Source organism: Protopterus annectens, chromosome 7.part1 (genome assembly GCF_019279795.1).
Source record: "Protopterus annectens isolate FY-2018-M chromosome 7.part1, PAN1.0, whole genome shotgun sequence".
NCBI classification, from domain to species: domain Eukaryota; kingdom Metazoa; phylum Chordata; order Ceratodontiformes; family Protopteridae; genus Protopterus; species Protopterus annectens.
The window spans coordinates 66,222,778-66,247,183 of record NC_056740.1 but is presented as its reverse complement, the minus strand read 5'-3'; the positions used below and the strand labels follow the sequence as shown (position 1 = coordinate 66,247,183).

Sequence of the window (24,406 nt, the reverse complement as noted above, 5' to 3'; positions counted from 1 at the left end):
CATAACAGAAGTAATGTTTTGACTGGGAAAACATGCTTGACTGTCATCACATTGTTAAAAATAATCATCAATTATAAACGAGAGGCTGCCTACTTTTCAGTACACAAGGAGTGAGTCCTTACTGCAGTTCTAGTGATTTACAGTAAAATAGTGGATCAGAGTGCCAGAGGAGATGGTCAGGGCATGAGACTGAGTGGCAAGAGGCTATGTCACTCATTCTGAGGGTTCACTTGCTGGGAATGGGCAGTGGTCTTCTATAGCAGTATCCCTAGTGACATTGGGCTGCCGTGATTTCATCTGTCCGTGAAGCATACAGAACTTAAATAAAGATGAAGCATAGAAGGACTTAAGCAGACTTTAATTGGGCTCCATTTTAGAAGAAAATGCACTGCACCTGCTAGCCCTGCTAGTCAGCAGAGGGATGAAGATGAATTGGCTAAAAATGAAACCTCTGAGCCACTGCAAATGAACAGCACGTTTGCCTGATACTAGTCTCCACTAATGCTAGGCTAGATGAAGAAATAATGCCCTGATTATGACCCATATGACTAAGGTTTGAACAATGGCTTGGATACTGGATGATACAGGAAGGAAAGGTTGGTAATGAATGAGTAACATCAACTTATCCATCCTGGCAGAGAGAAAGATGCTGTTTTACCTGGCTGATCACCACTGTGTAAGTACAGGCTTACATGACGGTGAAAACTGCCATCACCTGCCTGTCACTTCCACTAACTAATTAAATAATATGCCAGCCAAAGCCTTTGGTAGTAACCCTCATTAGTGTGTGGGTGGAAGGCATGCATGCAGAGATGATATAAAAGGCTCTGTGGCGAAGCTTGTGCTTATGTCATCCCCCATGGGTGGGGTTAGGGCTTCAGCACATATGCCCTACTTTCTTCTGTCTAAGTTTAACCAATTTAAAGCAGTAGAAGGGCTGAAGTCTGAGGAGGGAGGGTTGATGATCAGCAGGCATCGAGATAAACAACTTATAAAAAGCTGAAATGGTCTAGGATAAAAAAAAAAAAACCCACTACGTGTCCAGGAAACACTACTTGCTATTGTAGCCCTATCTGTCAAACATTTTCTAATAATGACCCATTTTTCTGTCTAGAAGCCATAAATAAATTCACTGGGCTATGTAAATCTGTAAATCTCTGCAATGAAAGTCTCTTAGTTTCACTAAACTGTAAAATTTTATGTATTGTGTGTGTGTGTGTGTGTGTGTGTGTGTGTGTGTGTGTGTGTGTGTGTGTGTGTGTGTGTGTGTGTGTGTGTGTGTGTGTGTGTGTGTGTGTGTGCGCACACGCATTTAAATACATACATAAACCATGTTATTTTCCTCCCTACAATCAGTCCAATACTGTGATTAGGTTCATAGGTTAATAGGTTGGTACAAAGCTATCGGCCCTAGGGCCTATACAAACCAAGCCATAACAATTCCCTGGATATTTCTTCCCACAATATTTACTTTCCTAGACCCCTGTCTAGCAGGGCAACTGACATGATCCCCGGGGTAAATTTCCTATCTCCCATCCAAACATCAAGGTTCTTTTTGAAGAGGACCAAGGAAGCACTCTGCTTGACATGTATGGGCAGTCTATTCCAGAGTCTGGGGAGTCTCTAGGTCAGGAACCTATCCCTCCAGCATGTTTTGTTCATTGTGATGACAAGGTTTAGATCCCTGGAGCGTGTGTCTCTGAGGGATTGGGATTTCTTTAAGTGGAGCATGCCCAAAAGCTCAGGGTTTGACATGGCCTTGTATGTTAAGCAGAGATCGCCTCTGAGTAGACGATATGCCACAGAGTATAGCTGGAGTTTTTTTAGATGGTCAGCATAGGGCATCTGCTTTAGGCCTGTGATTTTTTGTAGTGAGGTATTTCTGTGGCCTTTTCAGTTGCTGCAGATGTCTTGAGAGGTACATACCAAACAGGGCTTTGTACTCTATAATGGGTCTAATGAGGGATGAGTACAGTGGAACAATGACCTCCTTTTTTCTGGATGAAAACCAATTAGTGATGAGGTGTGCCACATAGAAGGATTTCCTGACTGTTGTGGTGATGTGGTTATCGAAGGTGAAACCACTGTCCACCTGTGTCCCTAAGTCTCTCATCACACTTTCGGTGTTTAGTGTACTGCCACCTATGTGGTAATTCATGGGTACATGGTTTTTCCCAAGGGGATAACTATACATTTCTTGGCATTAAGCTTGAGCCCATAACTCCGGCACCAAGCATCTGTTTCTGTAAGGCCCTTTTCTAGAATATCCACATCATTTAGGGATTCAATAATGGCTCCCAGTTTGCAGTCATCTGCAAACTTTGTTAGCCAGAGTCACTTAGTGTTGGTCTGTACTTCAGAAAAGTTGATGCCAAACAAGAGCGGTCCCAGGACTGAACCCTGAGGTACTCCGCTTGTCACTTGTCTGGAGCCGGATTTATAGTCTGCTACTTTTACAGTCTGGGTTCAGTCAGTAAGCCAGTTGGCAACCCATCGAGTGATGTAGGGATTTATGCCCAGCTTAGTAAGTTTAGGAAAGGCCACAGAAATACCTCACTAAAAGAATCACAGGCCTAAAGCAGATGCCCTATGCTGACCATCTAAAAAAAACTCCACCTATACTCTGTCGCATATCGTCTACTCAGAGACAATCTCTGCTTAACATACAAGGCCATGTCAAACCCTGAGCTGTTTGACATGTTACTTAAAGAAATACCAATCCCTCAGAGACACACGCTCCAGGGATCTAAACCTTGCCATCACAATGAACAAAACATGCTAGAGGGATAGGTTCCTGATCCAGAGACTCCCCAGACTCTAAAATAGACTGCCCTTACATGTCAAGCAGAGCACCTCTCTGGCCCTCTTCAAAAGGAAACTTGATGATTGAATGGGAGACAGGAAATTCACCCCAGGGATCACGTCAGTCGCCCTGCTAGACAGGGGTCCAAGGAAGTAAATACTGTGGGAAGAAATAGCCAGGGAATTGTTATGGCTAGGCTTGTCTAGGCCCTAGGGCTGATAGCCTAGTACCAAGCTATGAACCTGTGAACCTATGACACACATACTAATACTGTTTGGACTCACAGAGGGATTTGCAGTTGGAGGTAGTGTACATCATGGTTCATCTCTGACCCCGACTACTGCTTATACTGGTGATGGACTAGATTAGAAAATAGGCTAGAAGTGCGAGAGCAATAAAGCTGCTATATGCAGATGATTCTCACCTCCACTCTACTACTCTGGCATCCTCCTTTCACATCCACCTGTCTTTTTACTTACTCCACATCTCCAGCCTGTCCCCTTCCCTCTTCTACTAACCCTCATTGTCCTACCATTGATCCCTCCTGTCTACTTCCTTCTTTTCCTAACCCTTATAGACCTATCACTGAACCAGGAGAGACATTCAGGTACTCTCACAGCCTAATTTAATATCATACCACCACTTATATCTGCAACAATATCCACCGACTTTGTTGATTCCTGCAACAGGACTCATATAGCCTATCACTCATCTATTACACCTCCTAAACGTGTGTAAAGTTTAAGTACCTAGTCTCTAATTAATTCCTATATCTGCTTTGCACCCACTGCATGAAGTGTCCTATATAAATTTTGCTCACTACTACTCATATGGAATGTGCTCATGTATATACTCTTGTAGAATATCGCTTGTATAATATCTTTGATTTGAGAATGATTACTTATGTACTGTTTTTTTTCACCAAATATATTAGCTGCCAATAATATGTACTAAATGTCTTTATTCATGTAAATTCTGTATTGTACATGAAATGTCTTATATGTGGAGTTTTCCTCCTTGGGACTCCACTGAAATGGGCACTTCTGGCCCAGGTAGACCATCCCGGTAAACAAATGCAAATTAATTAATAATAAATAAATAATGTCACACTACAAGCAGACTCTTCAACAAATAATAGGAGTCTGGAATACAAAACTGGAGGCACAGGCTGAAACAGTACAAACAAAACTGGCAGATCATGGTTCCTAAACCTGGTGGACTTTTTTGAGACAGTTACCAAGGCTATAGACGAGGGAAAGGTGGTCCACACAGCCTACCTAGACCTCGCAAAGGCCTTTGACACCATTCCCCATTCAGGTATTATAGACAAGCTCACCAGCCTGAACATAAACCCCTACATCATGAGATGGGTTGCCAACTGGCTCACGAACAGAACCCACACGGTATGAGTTGCGGGAGCTAGGTCTTACTCTAAACCAGTTACAAGTGGCATTCCCCAGGTCTCAGTCCTAGGACCCCTCCTGTTCGGCATATACTTTTCAGAGGTACAGACAAGCACAGGAGGACTATGGCTGACCAAGTTCACAGATGACTGCAAACTAGGGGCTGTAATTGACTCTCTGGCTGATGCAGACATCCTCCAAAAGGGTCTCACTGAGACAGATACCTGGTGTCAAAACCATGGCCTCAAGCTAAATGCCAAAAAGTGTATAGTTATCCCCTTTGGAAAAAACATAGTACCCACAAACTACTACATAGGTGGTAGCCCCCTAAATATGGAAGATGTAATAAGGGATCTGGTGACCCAAGTAGATAGTAACCTCTCCTTTGACAATCACATTCCCAAAGTGGTTAGAAAATCCTTCTATGTGGCCCATCTAATGAAAAAAGGGTTTGCATCCAGGTCAAAGGAGGTCACTGTGCCCCTCTATGCATCACTGATCAGACCCATCATAGAGTACAACACCTCATTTGGGATGTACCTTACAAGACACCTGCAACAGCTGGAAAGACCACAGAAGTATCTCACCAAGAGGATCACTGGCCTCAAACAGATGCCCTATGCAGCTCGACTGAAGAAACTCCAGCTGTACTCGGTTGCATACTGCCTACTCAGAGATGATCTCTGCCGCACATCTAAGGCCATGTCCAACCCAGATTGATGGACATGCTCCACCTAAAGAAAACCATATCGCCTCGAGCCACACACTCTACGGATCTAAACCTCACCACAACAATAAATATGATGTGCTGGAGGGATAGATTCCTGTCCCAGAGACTTCCCATGCTCTGGAACAGAATTCCAATCTACATTAGGCAGAGCTCCTCGCTAACCCTCTTCAAGAGAAACCTTGATGAGTGGATGGGAAACAGAAAGTTTAGCCCAGGGATCACTTCAATGACTCTGCTGGACAGAGGCACAGGGAACTAATCTAAGGGGGCGAATGTCAACACTTTGTGGCTAGGCTTATAAATGCCTTCGGGCAGATAGCCTAGTACCTATGAACCTGTGAACCTAAGGCATTTGTCATGGCAGCAAATGGAGAAATCAGATGAAGATGAAGATGAACATTGAGACATAGGAAAATAGAGGAATAAGTTAACAGCTTCAAGTATTTGTGAGGGAGGTTGGAGAAGTAGAGAAGTCTGAATGAGGAGGTCAAAGCTAGACTCAGAATACCTGCAGCCAAGTGACATAGAGTGTTGGGATAGAGGGTGCAAAAGAATGCCAAACAAGCTGAAAAATATGGTCTACATAACAGTGGTATAACCAATATGTTTATATATTACATCTTGTAGGCCTGCACACTGATTTCCAAATGATTCTGCATAAACATAAATATTTCTTTTAAGTGCTTTCTTAAATGGGTTATGTACTCATGGACTGTGGTGGCATGGGCATATTTACATTCTTTATTCTTTAATGAAGGTGTAAATTTAGCAGCATCCTCATTCCACTCATCATTTCAAAGGATGAGACTCCTTTAGATGTCCTTCCATATCACTGTTGCAGTATTCATAACCTAAGGTATCTCCTGCCAAGGACAGCACAATGTCCAGCCAGTACACCAAAGCCTTTAGTATTTATAGACATTGTATGTCACATGTACACTCTCTGTGCAAGACATAGGGCATAGAGGTGATGTATGGGCAGATGCACTCAGAACCTCTTTGCCACCAGTTTGAACACCATCACTGAACATTGGTCTAAATGTCCTTCTGCTGTGCTGGTTACCATGCCATGTTTCACATAACTGCCCTATTGGTGTTTCTTCTTCTTTTTAAGTGCTGTTGGGTTCATGTCATTCAGAAAGGGTAAATGGCAGTGTGGTAGACAGATTCTTCATAAAGACTGTCACAAATAGTGTCTTTTCTGTTTGGGTGCTTCCCATGACCATATGCATTGTTCTATGTGCCAGGTTTTTGTCCTTATTGACCTTAAGACCCTGCATAGTTGTCATTCCTCTTTATCTTTTTCTCCAAAAAACAGTGCCTTAAGCTGTTGGCACTTGGTGCTATGGCAGAATTTTTCCATTCCAATGGTCAGCCATCTGCCAAGAAAAAAGGCCAAAAAGCTTCTGTCTGATGTGGCTGCTGTCCAATCTCCCCTAGATTCTTCCCTTGAGGCTAGTGAAAGCACAAAGGATCATCTGGTGGTTGCCTCAGATTCCTGTGCCACAAACTCATTGAAGGCTGGCATGGATCTGACTTTTTGCACATCCTTGGAGGCTTTACAAACATCTGCTACTGATGTTGTGGGGGAGCCTTTGTTGATTATATCTGAGGGACCAAGGGGAATTCTGTACATTTCAGTTCGGGAGGAGACTTCTGCTACACTTATTGAATGTCACCGGGGTCTAACCTTCCTAGAATGTTTCATGTGGACATCTCACAGAAAAAGAAACAGAAAACCAAGCATATGTCTCCTGTTGGTAAGGATTGCCAACATGAATGGCAGGATTTTACTTGTGAGGTTATTTAGTGCTCTAATGGCTTTAAAGCCTCCTTGAGGGGTGCCTGTGCCTGCCTGTCCCTTGTTTGCACTCCTGTTAAAAGACCAAGGGAACTAGATTCTTCAGATGAGGATCTGGATTTTGGGGAAGAGTCCCTGGCTTACTCTTCTCAAATTCCTTCCACCTTGGACTATGGTTCAGAGGAAGAGGATTCTATTATTCCAGATTCCCCTTTGGAGGAACTGTCCTTTGGGGATACTGTTGCCTGCATGATGGAGTTCTTGGGATATTCAGAAAAGGTAGTACAAGCTCCTCCAGATGGAGTCTCCTAAGCCGCCAACTGTTTCCCCTGTTTTGCTTGCCTTCCTGAATATATTTTCAGCTACTTCTATGGCCCATGATTCTCAGTACCCCTGCACTCAAGAAACCTGATAGATTTTACAAACTGCCTAATGAATGCAAATTTCTTTACAAATTCCCTTATGCTGATCCTTCTGTAGTGTCTGTTTCTTCTGACAAACCCTCCAAGCTGTTGCCCCTTACCCAGTTTTTCCCTTCAGATAAGCATAGTAGGGCTATGGAGTGGCTGGGAAAAAAGTGTTATACTGCTACTACTTTATCTTTTCAGGCCATTAACTATGAGCTCATTTTGACCCGATAAGTTTTAACTCCTCTTTCTCAGGTTTCTAAAGTTGTTTCTGACCTTCCTGACTAAGCAGAAGATTTATGCCTTTTCCCTATTGGGTTGTACATCTCAAGTTGCTCACCACTCTATGAAATGCAGCTACGATGCAGCTGATGCTTCCTCCAGGGCTGCTGCCTTTGGTTCAGTTATAAGGTGTTACTCTTGGCTTCATCTTCGGGCTTTGCTTGATGACATTAAGGCCAAATCATTGGATGCTCCTTTGAATAATAAAAGTCTTGTTGGTGGTGCTGTTGAACTTTTCAAGTTTCTCCAGGATAAGGGTAAAGCTTTGCAGGAGTTGAAAAATATTTTTGTTTCTCCTATTCCTAAGTTTCAGAGGAACTATCCCTCCAAACATGCTTTTGTTTATAGACAGTCTTGCTGTCTGCCTAAGGGGAAAAATGGTTCTAGATGTGTGCCTCCTGCTGTCTACTCAAACCCCTACCTGCCAGAAAGCTGCTTTTCAGGATAAGCCTGGTTCCATTTGACAATTTGTTTCCCCTTTACCTTGGCCAGGTTCCCTTATCCCTCCATCTTTCCCTGTCTCTTTCAAATTGGTTATGGATCACAGCAGACTTTTGGGTTATGCCCATCACCTGCCAGGGATATTTCATGGTTTGGAAATCCCTTCCTCCCTTTTAGGGCATCTCTTAACCTCCATGGGAAAAACCTCCTCAATTTCCAGAGGTGCTCCATTCTCTTTTGATCTAGGGCACCATTCGAGCAGTGCCTATTGCCTAAGTAGGGAGGTTTATTTTAATTCCAGAATGATTTTGGTTCCCAGAAAGGAGGACACTTGGAGAGCAATTCTGCATCTTTCCCAGCTCAACACCTTTCTTGAAATTCCTTCCTTTCAGATGTTGTCTTTTTAGACTTCATTTCCCCATGTTCTATGTCAGACCTTTCTGGTCTCTCTGGATTGCAAAGATGCTTACCTTCATAACCCTTCCATCTCCATTTCAGGAAATATTTACATTTCTCTACTTCTTCCTTGCATTTTTGGTTCTCTGCTTTGCCCTTTGGCCTCTCTACTGCCCGAAGGGTATTCATTAAATGCTTTGCTGTTGTCATTTCCTTTTGCAGGATGAAAGGAGTTCAGATCTTTCCCTATCTGGATGATATGCTCATTCAAGACCCCCACTCCATTGCTCTATTTCAGGATCTGCAGTTTGTTATATCCCTGTTGCAGAGTCTGGGTTTCACTATAAACTTTGATAACTCAGCTCTGACACCTTCTCAGGATCACATTTTCCTTGGTTGCAGGCTTTAGGCCATCCCCATGCTGGTAGCTCTGTCTGCCCTCAAGGCCCAGTCTCCCACAGCCTTTTTCCAGCCTCTTCTTTCTCTGACTTCAGACACAGCCAATAAATTTCTCAAGGTCCTAAGGTTCATGGTTTCCACCATTCCCATTCTCCCCCTGGCCAGGCTCCACATGACAAAACTTCAGTGGTACCGCAAGTGAGTGTGGCCAACCCCCTAGATTTCCCAGTATCATTCCTTCCCTGTCTCAAGCTCAGACTTCAGTGGTGTGTTCACCAACTTTCTGTCAACCTGGGGCTTCCTTTCCAAGCTCCAATCCCAACTCAAGAGCTCTTTACAGATTCCTCAGACAGGGGATGAGGGTCTCCTTCAGCTCTGTCAAGGTTCAGGGTCCCTGGCCTCTTCATCAGAGGTTAGACCACATCAGTATAAAAGAGATGAGGGCTCTGCTTCTAGCTCTTAGGGTTTTCATTCCCTCTTTCATACCAAGCATCTCAGAATTTTCACGGACAATACCATAGTGATGTGGTATGTCAACAAGCAACGGAGTACAAGGTCCTGTCTTCTTTGCAGGCTAACTCTTCAGGTCTGAAATCTAGCTGGCCAGTATTAAGTTACTCCTCAGGCAGTTTACATTCCCTCAGAGCACAAACTAGTGGCATGCTATTTGAGCAGTTCCAGCATACAATCTTATGAATGGATGCTTCACAAAAATGTGTTCCTTGACCCTGTCCGACAGTGGGCTGTTACTGAGGTAGATCATTTCGCCTCCCCTCCAAACAGACAGCTTCCTCTATTCTGTTCCAGAGTCCCAAGCCCTCTGGCTTAGAAAGTGGAAGCCCTATCTTTTCCTTGAATGGGGATGCTTTTGTGCACCTTCCTTCTCTTTCCTCTGTTACCACAAGTCTTGCACAAAATCAGGCATGACTCTCCCAAAATCTTGCTAGCAACTCTCTTTTGGCCCAGACAGCATTGGTTTCTCCTTCTTTCTTACTTGGTTAGGGACAGTCACCACAAGTTACCTCACCAGGTGGATCTTCTCACACAAGACAAGGAGTCTCATCAATTCTCACTTGTCCACTCTTCAACTAATGTGGTTGATAGGGGTTTGATCCCTTTTTTTAACTCTTTTCTGAGGACACTCTTCAGATCATGCAGAAGACCAGGAAACCCACTGCCAGGAAATCATATATCTCCAAATGGAAGTTGTTTTCTGTCTGGTGCCTCTATCACTATCAGGATCCCCTATATGTGGAGGTTCCACTGGTTCTTTCTTATTTGTGTGATGTACTCCATTCTGGGTCAGCATATTCTTCAGTTAAAGCTCACCTGTCAGCAATTCCCACTTGTCTGCCCTTGACTCCTACTTTGTCCTCTGGATTTGAGATCAAGCAGTTTCTTAAAAGCAGCCTTCATATCAGGCCTCCCAGGAAGCCAATTCTGCCTTTCTGGGACCTCAATTTTTTATACTTATAAAATAGAAACAGGCTACTTTTAGGCCTGCTTCTTCACCTTCCTTACATCGTTGTACTTGGAACACTGTTCCTCTTTTGGATCTCACTTCAGCCAAGAGAGTATCTGAAGTTCAGGCTCTTGGCTGTTCCTCCTTTCTTAGTTTTACATGGAGACAGGGTGTCTCTTCATACTAACCCTTCCTTTATGCCCAAAGTGGTAAATGGAGTCTATATTACATCCACGAAAACCTCTTTTCAGCTCTTTGCCGAACGCTAACCAGCAAAATCTAACTCCCTCGAATGGCCATTTCAGTCAATTTTTTCCTAGGTGAAAAAAATGCTTCGCCATCATCTAGAGTTTGGCCTTTTCCCCACTGTAATGCGATTTTGGAGTTGGTATATTTAGTTGGGGGGGTGTGGGGAGCAAAGCCCCCACTTTGGAGGGTTTTAAATTTTGTGAGATTTTCGGTTGGCCAAGTGTTTTTTCCCCCAGGGAAAAAGTTCGCTGGAATGGCTGCCGAGGGAATTAAATTTCGCTGATTAGCGTTCAGCAAACAGCCATTCTCTGAAAGGGGTTTTCTCAGACATAATATAGACCAGATAAATGAGTTGCCTTTTAATCAGTCTATTCATCTCCCTTCCTTTTTTCCTTCCCCACAGTCTGCCAGCAAGAAGGTTCTTCATACCTTGGATTTGCATAGACAGCTCAGACAGTATTTGGAAAAAAATAAACATAAAAATAAAAAGTTATTCACAAATCTGAGCAGTTTTTATGTCACTTCATCCCAGGTCCTTGGGTCTGGCTGTTTACAAGCAAACCATCTCTTCCTGGCTTTCTAAGGCCATTTCTTTTCTTTATTCTTTTTTATGGTAAATGTTCTTTCTTTATCAGTGAAGGCTCATTCTGCTAGGGCTGTTGCCTTCTCTGGTGCCTTTTTCGAGGGCCTGGATACCAATTCCATCCTTGAGACTTCTTCTTGGTCCTTTGTCCATATTTTCACTAAGCATTACAAGTTGAATGTTATTTCTAGGGACAGAGCTGGATTTGCCAGGGCTATCCTGCATGGGTTTCTGGAGGGCTCCTCCATGCTGTCTTCCTCCCAGGATTCCTTTTGGGATGTTGTCTCTCCCTTGGGTTATGAATACTGCAACAGTTATATGGAAGGACATAGTACAGTTTTATAAAATCTTACCATAAAAAGTAGATTTCATTTTCTTCACTGTTGCAGTATTTGCGTCTTCCCTCTTGGCCCCTCAGTTCTAGACCGATATTCCTTGCCCTTCTGGCCAAGGGGCTCTTCTTCTTTTTCTCCTTCTGGATGCACATTTTTCCTTGTCCCCAGGAGCATTCTGTTCCTCCTGGGGCTTTTTCAGTTCTAAGTGTGTGACTCCCTACATCACCTTTATGCCCTATGTCTTGTGCCAGCAGCATACATGTGATGTACAATGCCTATAAGTACTAAAAGTTTTGGTATACTTGCTGGACATTGGGCTATCCTCAGTAGGAGATCCCTTAGGGTGTGAATACTGATTTTACACAACTGTACTATTTACTGAAATTGGAATGGATGGCCATTAATACCAATAGTAGCTTAATCTACCAGTTGTTTTCTGAGGAGATGAGGCACTTTTTGAGTATGTGAACTATTGTTTGGTTCGCTGTCTCACAAGCTGAGCAAAGGATTCGGGATGATTGGACACATGCAGTTTTCTTTACACTATCAGTATTTTACTTACCCTTTCTGTTACTTCACTGGTGGTATGTATCCCTTGTGGTGCAGGTGATGTGGCATTACATCAGTATTTTACTTACCCTTTCTGTTACTTCACTGGTGGTATGTATCCCTTGTTGTGCAGGTGATGTGGCATTACATCAGTATTTTACTTACCCTTTCTGTTACTTCACTGGTGGTATGTATCCCTTGTGGTGCAGGTGATGTGGCATTACATCAGTATTTTACTTACCCTTTCTGTTACTTCACTGGTGGTATGTATCCCTTGTGGTGCAGGTGATGTGGCATTACAAGCAGACTAAGAACATAAACTTCAGCTGTGTTACAGGAATGGAATGCAAAATTGAAAGCGCATGGGATGAAACTGAGTACAAGCAAGACAGTGATCATGACAGCAAGTGGGAGAAACCAAAAGAAACTGAAAATTGAAGGGAAAATAGTGGAACAGGTTAACAGCTTTAGGTACCTGGGAAGTGTATTTCAGAAGGGAAATCTGAATCAGGCATCAAAGCTAGAACCATTTATGGAGATAAAGGCAGAGGAATGCCAAAGAGGCTGAAATTAAGGAATCAGAGCTGAAACCACATTAGTCCCAGTTGCAGAGAAGGTCAAGAAATGATTGCTGTTCTTCAGTCTCATATACACAAAAGCAGAATACCATTTGATAGAGCAGAGTTGGGTGAGACAGAAAGAAGGCAGGAAGTGACAAGGATGTCCAGTGAAGAGATGGATTGGTTGCATGACAGAAGAACTGCACCAATCAGGCATGAGTGTTGAAGAAGAAAGGAAGGAGAGTTGCACTGAATCAGTAGAGATGGATACAGCTGAAATGGTATTCCAGCTCCATGTAAAATGTGATTTAGTAGCATATTGTTGATGATGATTTACCTTTTCTCTAAATCAGCATCTTTTATATGAGGTATAACTTGGCTCCAACATTATTTAGCACTGAATCTTTTTACCCTGCCTTCATTAGATGCTAAACAAAAAATATGCTTTTCATCACTGTATCACTCACATAAATCAGATTTCTACTGGATTATGCTGCAGGCATGGCCTTCTACAAGACATCTTAGGGATTCAACTTTGTGGCACAGAAACTGTTGGCAGAGTCTCTGGTTTATATCTTTCAAGGACCAGCTGCCCATCTATAGTATAATGTATAGTGATCCTCCACTTACTTGTTGAGTTAGAGTAGGTCAGAGTGCATTTGTTTGTTTGTTTATCTGAAATATTTGATGAAATTTGTAAACTAATGTATGCATAGTCCACTATCCTGGGCCGCTATTATTAACCTTTCACCTTTTGGTATCAATTCACCTCTCCTTAACCATTCCTGCTTCAAATCCTGATTGACAGGAGGCTGGTCCAGGATATCTCTATACTTACCACAATATTTATGCCTTTTTCACAGTTGTTTCATTCTCATGTGATTCTTCTCCTTCTAGTTTTTTTTTCTGTTTTGGCACATTCAGTTGCTACTTGATTTTTGTCTACTTCTGGAATAATTTTCATTCCTGATTGACATTGATATACTCCGCTAAACTAAGCAGGGACGTCACCTTAGACTTCTTCTCCTTATGTTTAAAACTTTCACTATGTTTGGATTTGGCGAGGTCACCAGATATGTGTGCAGTTCCACAACTGTAGATCTATACATTTAATCATTTTCAAGAAGGCCCATACCTCCTTCACAATGAGGAATATATAATCTTGGTATGCATTGATTTTTATATATCATTTGATAAATATGAAGCATTTTTCTTGTTTTTTTGTCCAACCCCTCAAGTACTTTTTGAGGCCAATCAATAACCCCAAGATTGTAAGTGAGAATAGGAAGTACAAATTTGTTTATAGCTTGGATGTTATTCCTAGATATCAAGACAGTTTTCAGTATTAGTTTCAGTCATCTTAAGTATTTCTTACTGAGATTTATTTGCATTTGTTCATGTTTTACTTCAGACCATTCATCAATTTCCAGATATTTGTACACACCCTCCTGCTCAGGTTCCTTTATATCACATTCCCTGTCCCATATTAATATTTTCTTAGTGCTGCAGCTTTCCTGCTTTAAATGTTTCTTTTCCACAAATTTCAAATTTCAGGAGCAAATAACATTGTTATATCAAATGAGAACATTTTAACCACTTGCAGTTGTGCTATCATCTCATCCAATGGACTATACAGTTTTAAGTCATCCACAAAAAGTAGATGCAAAGTCTTCAAAGAAGGTTATTTTCTTGGAGCCAGTTTATAACCATGGTCTAATCTGTTAAGTAGACAGCTTAATGGGATATGGGCAAGCCAAAAACAAAAAAGCAGCAGTGACAAAGAAATCCCCCTGGAATGTCCCCCTTTGAATTTTTATCCCTGGAATAATAATCTGTCCTTTGTCATAGCTTAGTTGTAGAATGGTTTGCCACCATGTCATAGCTACTGTAATGTAACTGATTAATGCGGGTTGTATCTTATACATCTGTAAGCATTCCTATATCTATGAATGTGGGAGGCTATCAAATGCTTTTTTATAATCTGTCATTGCCATGCTTAAATTCTTCCCCTTTTTACAATTCTTTATTATGATTTTATTTAGCAACAAATGATTATTTGTTCCATATGATTTGAGTTTTTTTTCCCTAAATGACCATAAATTCTGCTAACATTAATTCCAATATATAGTTTGTATATCATTGGAAGGCAAGTGATTGGGCTATAGCTTTTAGAATGGCTTGTAGGTTCACTCTTAAGGAGGAGTATTGTTTTTCCTGTTAAACAGGTTAGTGCCCATTCAGGATTTGCATATAAGTAATTCTTGCTCAGGGCAAAATCTTCATACACATTTAGCCAAAGTACTGCATCTGGGGCCAATTGTTTTTCAATTAGGAGCTTTCCATAATTTTATTTTTATTTTTTCTAGCCATTTCTTCATCCCATTTCATATCCCGTATATTACTACATTAGAACTCCTTTATGTTGGGTCCTCATAAATATTTCACTAAAATGTGGTGCATATTTCTTCTTTTTTAGTGGTTTATTCCTTTTTTGTTTCCAAGTTCTTTATAAATAATTTTTGGATCATCAATGAATTGCTTATTTTGTACTTTTCCATTTATTCATCTGCATATCTTCTAAGTTCTTCATCTAGCTGATATTTTTAGTTTATTATTACAGTAATTTATGATAGATTCTGATATGTTTTGATCCCATACATTGTTTTTACCTAGTCTCTCTTTTTAAGTATTTCTGATTATCTGTTCCCTGTTCTATATTTTTCCAGTAGTGATACTTCCTGTTTTAATTGCTTTATAATTTTCTTTTATTTGATGCTTCCATGGTAGCATTTTATTTCATCCCATCCTTTCCCTAATTGTTCTATGTTTTTATGATAAGACTTTATCTGTTATTAATTTAGCTGCACAATAAAATAACAGTTTTCTCTTAATAATCGTAATTACTGCGTTTTACCACATTTCTAATATTGTGGGTGTTATTTACTTGCTGTGATGTATTTTTCATCAATCTTAATATGTTTATTCATCTCTGTTAAAGCAAGCATATCTTCCCTTAGATAATTTTCTTCTAGACTGAGATTACCTTCTTTGCTCTTCATCTCCTGTGAGTATTCCACAGAACATATTCCTGTGGCATATCGTCTTCAGATGCACCCTGTTTCATCTACTGCTCCTTCATATGGGACCTTATTGGTCAATCACTTTGCAACATTGCCTGTTTCAAAGTTGTTATGGTTTTCTATCCCTTCCCTTGCTGTGAAACTTCAACTGAACGTTTGTACCAGTCTTCTACAGAAGGATCCAGAGCATCACCATGTGGCAAGTCTTCAGATGTCTCCTGCTCCACCTGTTTCTCCTTAATTTGGGGATGCATTGTTCCATCATGGTGTGGCATTGACTTGTGTTGGATTTTCTACATGAAGTCCTTCACTTTGTAAATAATCCATAACTTCAGTTTCTGTTTGTTTAACTTCTGCCTTAGTAATCTTCTTTTCTACCTCCCCCTTTGTTTTCTTATTTTTGTATTATGACATTTCCCATGTCTAAGTACATTTGTCTGTATTTCTCATCAGATGTCTTTGGCGCTGCTTTTTTATTTTTTTATTTACATTGATTAGTTTTGCTTTTTTCCTTTGCACAGATTTGTTTCTTTCCCATGTTCAGATTGCATCATATCAGATCTCTGTTTCTTTCCCATGTTCAGATTGCATCATATCAGATCTGTTTCTTTCCGATGTTCAGATCTCTTCAGATACCTCTTGTTCCACTTGTTGCTACTTAATCTGGGGACTTCATACTGCGACATTACCTGTGCTGGCTTTTCTACACTAAATCTTTCATTTCACTAATAATCCATGGCTTTACTTTCTATTTTTTTAATTGTACCTTACTAATGTTGTAAATTTCCTCTTTGTTTTCTTATTTTCTAAATGTTCCACATCTGGATGTCTTTGCCTGTATTTCTCTTCAAATATCTTTGGAGATGCCTTTTTTTTTTCTTTTTATTAGTTTGGATTTCTGCTTTGCATAAATATTGCATCATATCAGATCTCTTTTTGTTTTCTATATCCATGCTTCATTTTTAAACATTTCAAATATCTCTGTTTTTTTTTTCTTTATATTTTTGGTGAACCCACATTTTCATTTGAAACTTGACAGCCTTGGTTGTGCGAGTATTTTTCTTTCCTCAAATTGCTCTCTTATTTTTTTCTAAATGTCTACTATCTGAACATTCTGGGCTTCATGAATAATAATAATAATAATAATAATAATAATAATAATAAACAATTTCTTCCTTATCCTCAATAGTCCAGTCTGTCATCTTTGTGGCTGTTTTTTTGGCATGTCAGTTGTTGTGATTTTTGTGGATAATTACTTCCTTCTACAACAAGGGGCCATCCCTGAGCCTAACCTAAACCAACTGTAGGAATGCTTCTGTGTCTTGAGGATTCTTCAGTACCATTTTTCCAGTCCTGACACCAGTGTGTACACCAGGACCTGTGCACCCAACTGTCTTTTTTTTTTTTTAACCTACCTGCCTCCATGTTATATGCTGTATATGATACAGTCTATATATATCGGTGTTGTCTGGGTGAGATTTGTGAAAACAGGGTCCACTACATGAAGATACTCACCAAGACTTGAGGGTGAATTTAATTATAACAGTACTACTCTCCTTTTCTTGCTGATTTCATCCTTTCTCCATTCAGATCCGTAGTGCATTGTGACCTTGGTCATAGCTGAGAAAGGCCCTTGGCCCAACTGACTTACCTGGTTAACAAATCAAATAAATAAAAATGCCTCTGATTCAACATGACAGTTTTTATAAGATAGCCATCTGACCGGATGTACTCCGCAAAAGGGGTGGTTTCTCAACAAAGAACATCCTATACCCCTTACTGGATCCAGTAAAAAAATTTATAATAACTGAGTTTCTTAAACATCTCGCTCTGTTACCTTAGCTAAACTTTTAAGTCATGCATTTTCAGGGTCATGCATTAATTTGCATCCTTTAACTGGTTATATTTTTCTCCCAACCTTCCTCACTTTGCATAGTAGATGGAGAGTGAGACACTGCCTAACGTTTAGTGTTACCACTTATTCATTAGTCACTACTATAAAAATCTTCGGCATCCTGCAAAGAAGTGCATCCAGATGCTGTGCACTTCTCTTTGTGATCTGTTTCCCTTTTGTTCATTTCTTCTCATTGCTACCTATTCTGCCTTTCCATTGCAGCACCCTGCCTATTTATTGTTCCACTGTAAATACTGAAAAGAAGACTTTGTTGAGCACATCTGCCTGATGTCTAGCATTCTCAAAACTCTCATGAATTTCCCATTCATTGACCAAGTCTATTAATCCTTTCTGCATGTGCCAATGTTGCTAAATAATATATGTTGTTCCTCCTTCCTACTGCCCAGCACTATCCCCTCTCATCTCCCATTATTCTCCCCCCAGACCTCTCCGAAGCTCTAACCAAGACCTACTACAAATCTACAAACCCAAGTCTAAATTTGGACGCAACATGTACAGCTATTACCCCACTATTACCTGGAATAGGCTCCCACTAGAAATCAGGACCCTTACACATCCTAAACAATTTAAGATAGCCACCAAAGAGCACTTTAAAAGTCACTGGTCCTGCCACTGCACTCTCCCTCCTTAACATCTCCTACTTCTCATACCTTAATCTACTTTCTGCCTTTAACTCACTCTTCTCACTAGCTCTCTCTAATCTTCCGTGACTACTCTTTCTACTGTCATCTAAAGTCTGTTAAGCAAATTGCCTCAGAGAAACATTCTGTTGTAATTGTCTTACCCTCATGCAACTACATCATAATAAAACTGGGTTTTTGTAACCACTTACTCCAAAAACTATACTCATCTTAATGACATATTTATTTTTATACATCCTGAAATAGTTACGCTATACTCCTGATTATTGACACTGTATAACATTGTATTGCTACTTAATGCCTTGTAATAATCCTGTAACATTGCTGTTTAATGCTAATTTATAATGAAAATTGTATAATATGTTGGAGCTTTTCTCCACGGGACTCTGCTGAAAAAGGGCTCTTCAGCTCAGTCGGACAATCCCGGTCAACAAATGTAAAATAAATAAAATAAATATATACTATTCCTTCCCTATTTCACCAACGTTATGCTTCTGCACAGCCTGCCAGCATGGCTGTACTACAACTTTCATGTTGTTTATCTTCCTATACACTTCACTTTTTGTATTAACTCTGTCTTTGACTAGCTCAGTTGCTTACTCCTCCTCCTGTAATTCCTTTTCCATATATTTTACTATATGCTTTACATTAATCCTTCCTTGATTATCCTTAATAGATTTACTGCTGCAGTCATTACCTGTTCCCCTTCCATATTATTTATCATTGAGATTCCTAACAGACCAATACTGGCTACAATCACTTACCAATACTGGCTACAATCACTTAGTGTCAACCATCTTCCATTGTTGCACTCTGCAGCAATACTCCAAAGACAGTGAATTGCACATTGTGCAAAAATCACTGTTGTTTGCCAACTTTCTTTTCTTCTTCACTTCATCCACATTAACGAAAATTAGGTCCTAAACGTTAATCCTTCCATATTGAGGTTTTCATGTTTTTCTTCCAAGAGTTGCTACTATGATAACTGAATGTATTGCCACCCTTAAACGTGGGCACTGCCAAAATCCCTGCTGGAGTAAGACTGTGAATACCATTTAATTTGTCTAACTTTAATCCTCCTCATGAGCCATTAAATGGTCTGTTGCATGTACTTGATGATAATGAGTGGTTTTCATCAAGTCCTGTCCATTGGCCCTGGTTCAGCAAATAGGACTTTAGCTGCAGTCCTTTTTCCTTGCTAGACACACACCCCTGTACCTCCCAAGTGGAGACAGCTTTGCTCTGTATACCCAGTAAACTAATATCATTTTCTGTGAGATTGGAAAGCTTCCAGATAAGCTAGAAAGTGTATAGTTGAATGCTAAATTATTGATTAGCCTTGATGTAGTATAGTTCAGTGAGACATCACTCAGAAAAATACACAAGCACTAGGTTTATACCACTACAGTTCATCAGGGATCACCGTCATCTTCTTACAACTGCCTGAAGATCAACTTGCACTTGTTTTTATCTTACTATCATTAACCTCAGTACTGAATTTTTCATGAGATCCAAGTATATAGCATCCAGTTAAAACTGCTTTGGCTTTTCTTGTCCCTTCTGTGTTTCCATAGTCAAGACATCACCATGTTGCAGTCCTTAGCCAATGTATCATGTATTTTATTTGCTCCTACATGGTTTATGCTTCCTTTTGTATGTAAATAATGTAGCTTACTGCTTTTTTTCTCAAACTTTTAACATTACACATCATTTTCCATGTTAAAATACCCTTTCTTACAAATCAGAAGCAGTCCAGCAACAAGCATTGCTTGATGTTCTGATGTAAATCCAAACTCAGCATATTTTCCTTTTCCTCATATAAATGGTAATAAACAGTGAGTGATACATCACACAATCTTTTATTGTAGCATTACTTATTACTGCCATACTTCTCTCTGACTGATGAAGGGTAACATTTTCTTTTTAATATTGTAATTGTGATTCTACTTCCAAACACTGAAGACCCAGTCCCAGATGCTAAATTTAAATTTTACTGTGTTGTTAATGCGTCATTGTCTCAATCCTGGCCCCTGTCTGGCAGAATTCTGCCTCTACTATTAGCCTTATGAGCACCAAAGAAGACAAGGCCCAGAAATGAGTACTGTAGTGCTCATTGCTTGAAGTGTCAGGTTACTCAGATCACACACAAAAGTCATTTTTTGAAACTGTATTTGAAAATATACCTCCAAAGACCCTTCCCTCAAAATCAGCATTTTACCAGTGATTTGTGATGTGAGTTATTAATGCTTAGCTACAATTTTCTAAACACTTTACAGGTATCCAGTGATCTAGACCACCATTCTTAAAAGTCTGCAAAGTTTATTTGTCAAGGTCTTCTCCAAAAAACGGCATACTTGTGCATACTGAAGAGAAAGAAACAGAGCTGTCTTCATTATTGGTCTGATGTCATTGTATTATCTATTTTTAAGACAGACATTTTTAGTGTGATGCTATCAGTTACATTACATGGCCTATCATCCATGTAGAAAAGGAAAAATAAGTTAGTCTCCTATGCTTTGAGGCATTAACTGTTTCACTGAATAATTATAAAAAATGTCTATGTGAAACATCTAGAATATCAGCCAGCTATCCCTGTCTTCTAACTGAGCATGAGAACTTCTTTAGTTTCAATGACAAGATTATTCCCTCACTTAAGATACATGTATTACCTAATTCAGTCATTGTAGAAGCTCTTCTATCTATATCCAGAGTATTACCTAAGTCAAGACAGGTGGTATGTACTGTTTTACCTTTGTCCAGGGCTTTGGTGACATTCTTAAAGAAGCCCACCAGGTTTAATAAGCATGAACTTCCCTTAACAAAGCCAAACCTGGTCAGGTCAAGCATCTGAATTGTGCCTATAACCTTTTTGATAAGGTCCATGATGATTCTTTCCATGGCCTTGCAGATAAAGCTGGTTAGGCTTATGGGTATAAACTTCCCAGAGTTGGCTGATGGACCCTCTTTGTGCAAGGGGGTTACTGTTGCTGTTCTCCACTCTCCTGGAACAAAGCCAGTGCTCATGGAGTGGTTAAAGAGAGTGCCAAGTGGTTCCACTAGTTATTGTTTTAGATTGTTATCTGGTCCCACAGAGGCTATGTTTTTGGCCTTGGAGAGCGTGTATATGACTTATGCTCTTTGAAGATACTTGGCAGAGGACTGGTGTGAAGTATGCTTTGGAATATGGCTAATGGGGACGGGGAGGGTATAGTTTGTGCCAAATCTGTCAGCTTGTAGGTTGGCAATTTCCTCAGGCTCAGTATAATGGTGTCATCCACTATAAGCTCGGCACATAGCTGGGCATTCCCTTTGAGATTTTAGATGTAGCTAAAGAATGCTGTATGATTATCCTTCACTAAGGATGCTAGTTTAGTCTCCTAACTAGCTTTAGAGGACTTTACAAGATATCTGATTTGCTTTTTCAAGCAATGGAGGGTATTCTTCCTCTGCTGAGTAGTTCCCTCTTGTTCTTAGATGTCAGTTTCTTCATTTTGTTATATAGCCTATTTATAGTCGAGGTCCACAAGGGTGGCTTGTTTTTTCAGGAGGATCTGTTTTTGGTCTGTCCTGTACAGCCGAGTCTATCCAGTTGTTTAAGAGGTTGTACGGGGCATGTATGTATTCCTCTGCATAGGAGTCATTGCTGGCTGTGTTAGCAAGAAGTTTGAAACCTTTCATACCATTGCTTACTAGGCTGTAGTTTGCTTTGAAGAAATGTTTCAGTTTTTTGCTCCTTTGGAGGTGTCGGGTCTGATCGATACTTCGAACGAGACAGATTTATGATCTGACCTTACCAGGGAGGGCAGCACACTGGGGGTAGTGCAGTGACCCCCCCCCCATGTTGGTGAGTACCAAGTCCAGGACCCTTGAGCCCCTTGTGGGGGTGCAGACTAACCGCTCCATGGCATTTGTATAGACAAAGTCCAGGAACCTCTTGATGAGCATGTCTGTGCTGTGTATATCACCTAGTTGATGGAAGGATAGTTGAAATCACCCATACCCAAAGTGTTTAGCTGTATAGTGAGTGACTTTAGCAAGTCCAGGTAGGTGGTGTGATTCTGTTGGTTCATGGTGGAGACCTGTAGCTAACAGTGATGTGGTAGGGTGTTTCCAATAAAGTTAATTGGATCTGGAGTAGCTCAGGAGAGTCATACTATTTAATCAGTCTTGAGGTGTATTTGGCTTTAATAAAGATGGGTACATCTCCACTTTTGGTTTTTTCACATTCGTTTTAGGGTCTGAGCATGTGGAAGGCTGGGTGCTCTTTGTGGCCTTGAACCATGTCTCAGTGATTTACCTGAACATCGATTCCCTTAATAGATTTACTGCTGCAGTCATTACCTGTTCCCCTTCCATATTATTTATCATTGAGATTTCTAACAGACCAATACTGGCTACAATCACTTAGTGTCAACCATCTTCTATTGTTGCACTCTGCAGCAATACTCCAAAGACAGTGAATTGCACATTGTGCAAAAATCACTGTCGTTTGCCAACTTTCTTTTCTTCTTCACTTCATCCACATTAACGAAGATTAGGTCTTAAACGTTAATCCTTCCATATTGAGGTTTTCATTTTTTTCTTCCAAGAGTTGCTTCTATGATAACTGAATGTATTGCCACCCTTAAACGTGGGTACCGTCAAAATCCCTGCTGGAGTAAGACTGTGAATACCATTTAATTTGTCTAACTTTAATCCTCCTCATGAGCCATTAAATGGTCTGTTGCATGCACTTGATGATAATGAGGGGTTTTCATCAAGTCCTGTCCATTGGCCCTGGTTCAGCAAATAGGAATTTAGCTGCAGTCCTTTTTCCTTGCTAGACACACACCCCTGTACCTCCCAAGTGGAGACAGCTTTGCTCTGTGTACCCAGTAAACTAATATCATTTTCTGTGAGATTGAAAAGCTTCCAGATAAGCTAGAAAGTTTATAGTTGAATGCTAAATTATTGATTAGCCTTGATGTAGTATAGTTCAGTGAGATATTACTCAGAAAAATACACAAGCACTAGGTTTATACCACTACAGTTCATCAGGGATCACCGTCATCTTCTTACAACTGCCTGAAGATCAACTTGCACTTGTTTTTATCTTACTATCATTAACCTCAGTACTGAATTTTTCATGAGATCCAAATTATATAGCATCCAGTTAAAACTGCTTTTGCTTTTCTTGTCCCTTCTGTGTTTCTATAGTCAAGACATCACCATGTTGCAGTCCTTAGCCAATGTATCATGTATTTTATTTGCTCCTACATGGTTTATGCTTCCTTTTGTATGTAAATAATGTAGCTTACTGCTTTTTTTCTCAAACTTTTAACATTACACATCATTTTCCATGTTAAAATACCCTTTCTTAAAAATCAGAAGCAGTCCAGCAACAAGCATTGCTTGATGTTCTGATGTAAATCCAAACTCAGCATATTTTCCTTTTCCTCATATAAATGGTAATAAACAGTGAGTGATACATCACACAATCTTTTATTGTAACATTACTTATTACTGCCAGACTTCTCTCTGACTGATGAAGGGTAACATTTTCTTTTTTAATATTGTAATTGTGATTCTACTTCCAAACACTGAAGACCCAATCCCAGATGCTAAATTTAAATTTTACTGTGTTGTTAATGCGTCATTGTCTCAATCCTGGCCCCTGTCTGGCAGAATTCTGCCTCTACTATTAGCCTTATGAGCACCAAAGAAGACAAGGCCCAGAAATGAGTACTGTAGTGCTCATTGCTTGAAGTGTCAGTTTACTCAGATCACACACAAAAGTCATTTTTTGAAACTGTATTTGAAAATATACCTCCAAAGACCCTTCCCTCAAAATCAACATTTTACCAGTGATTTGTGATGTGAGTTATTAATGCTTAGCTACAATTTTCTAAATGCTTTACAGGTATCCAGTGATCTAGACCACCATTCTTAAAAGTCTGCAAAGTTTATTCGTCAAGGTCTTCTCCAAAAAACGGCATACCTGTGCATACTGAAGAGAAAGAAACAGAGCTGTCTTCATTATTGGTCTGATGTCATTGTATTATTTATTTTTAAGACAGACATTTTTAGTGTGATGTTATCAGTTACATTACATGACCTATCATCCATGTAGAAAAGGAAAAATAAGTTAGTCTCCTATGCTTTGAGGCATAAACTGTTTCATTGAATAATTATACAAAATGTCTATGTGAAACATCTAGAATATCAGCCAGCTATCCCTGTCTTCTAACTGAGCATGAGAACTTCTTTAGTTTCAATGACAAGATTATTCCCTCACTTAAGATACATGTATTACCTAGTTCAGTCATTGTAGAAGCTCTTCTATCTATATCCAGAGTATTACCTAAGTCAAGACAGGTGGTATGTACTGTTT

At 40.1% G+C, this 24,406-nt stretch overlaps 1 protein-coding gene across 2 annotated transcripts in view; it reads left to right on the top strand.

The window, feature by feature from the left end:
• FAM189A1 (family with sequence similarity 189 member A1) overlaps positions 1 to 24,406 on the top strand; it is a 2,511,558-nt gene that overhangs the window by 2,384,826 nt on the left and 102,326 nt on the right. The window lies entirely within an intron of this gene.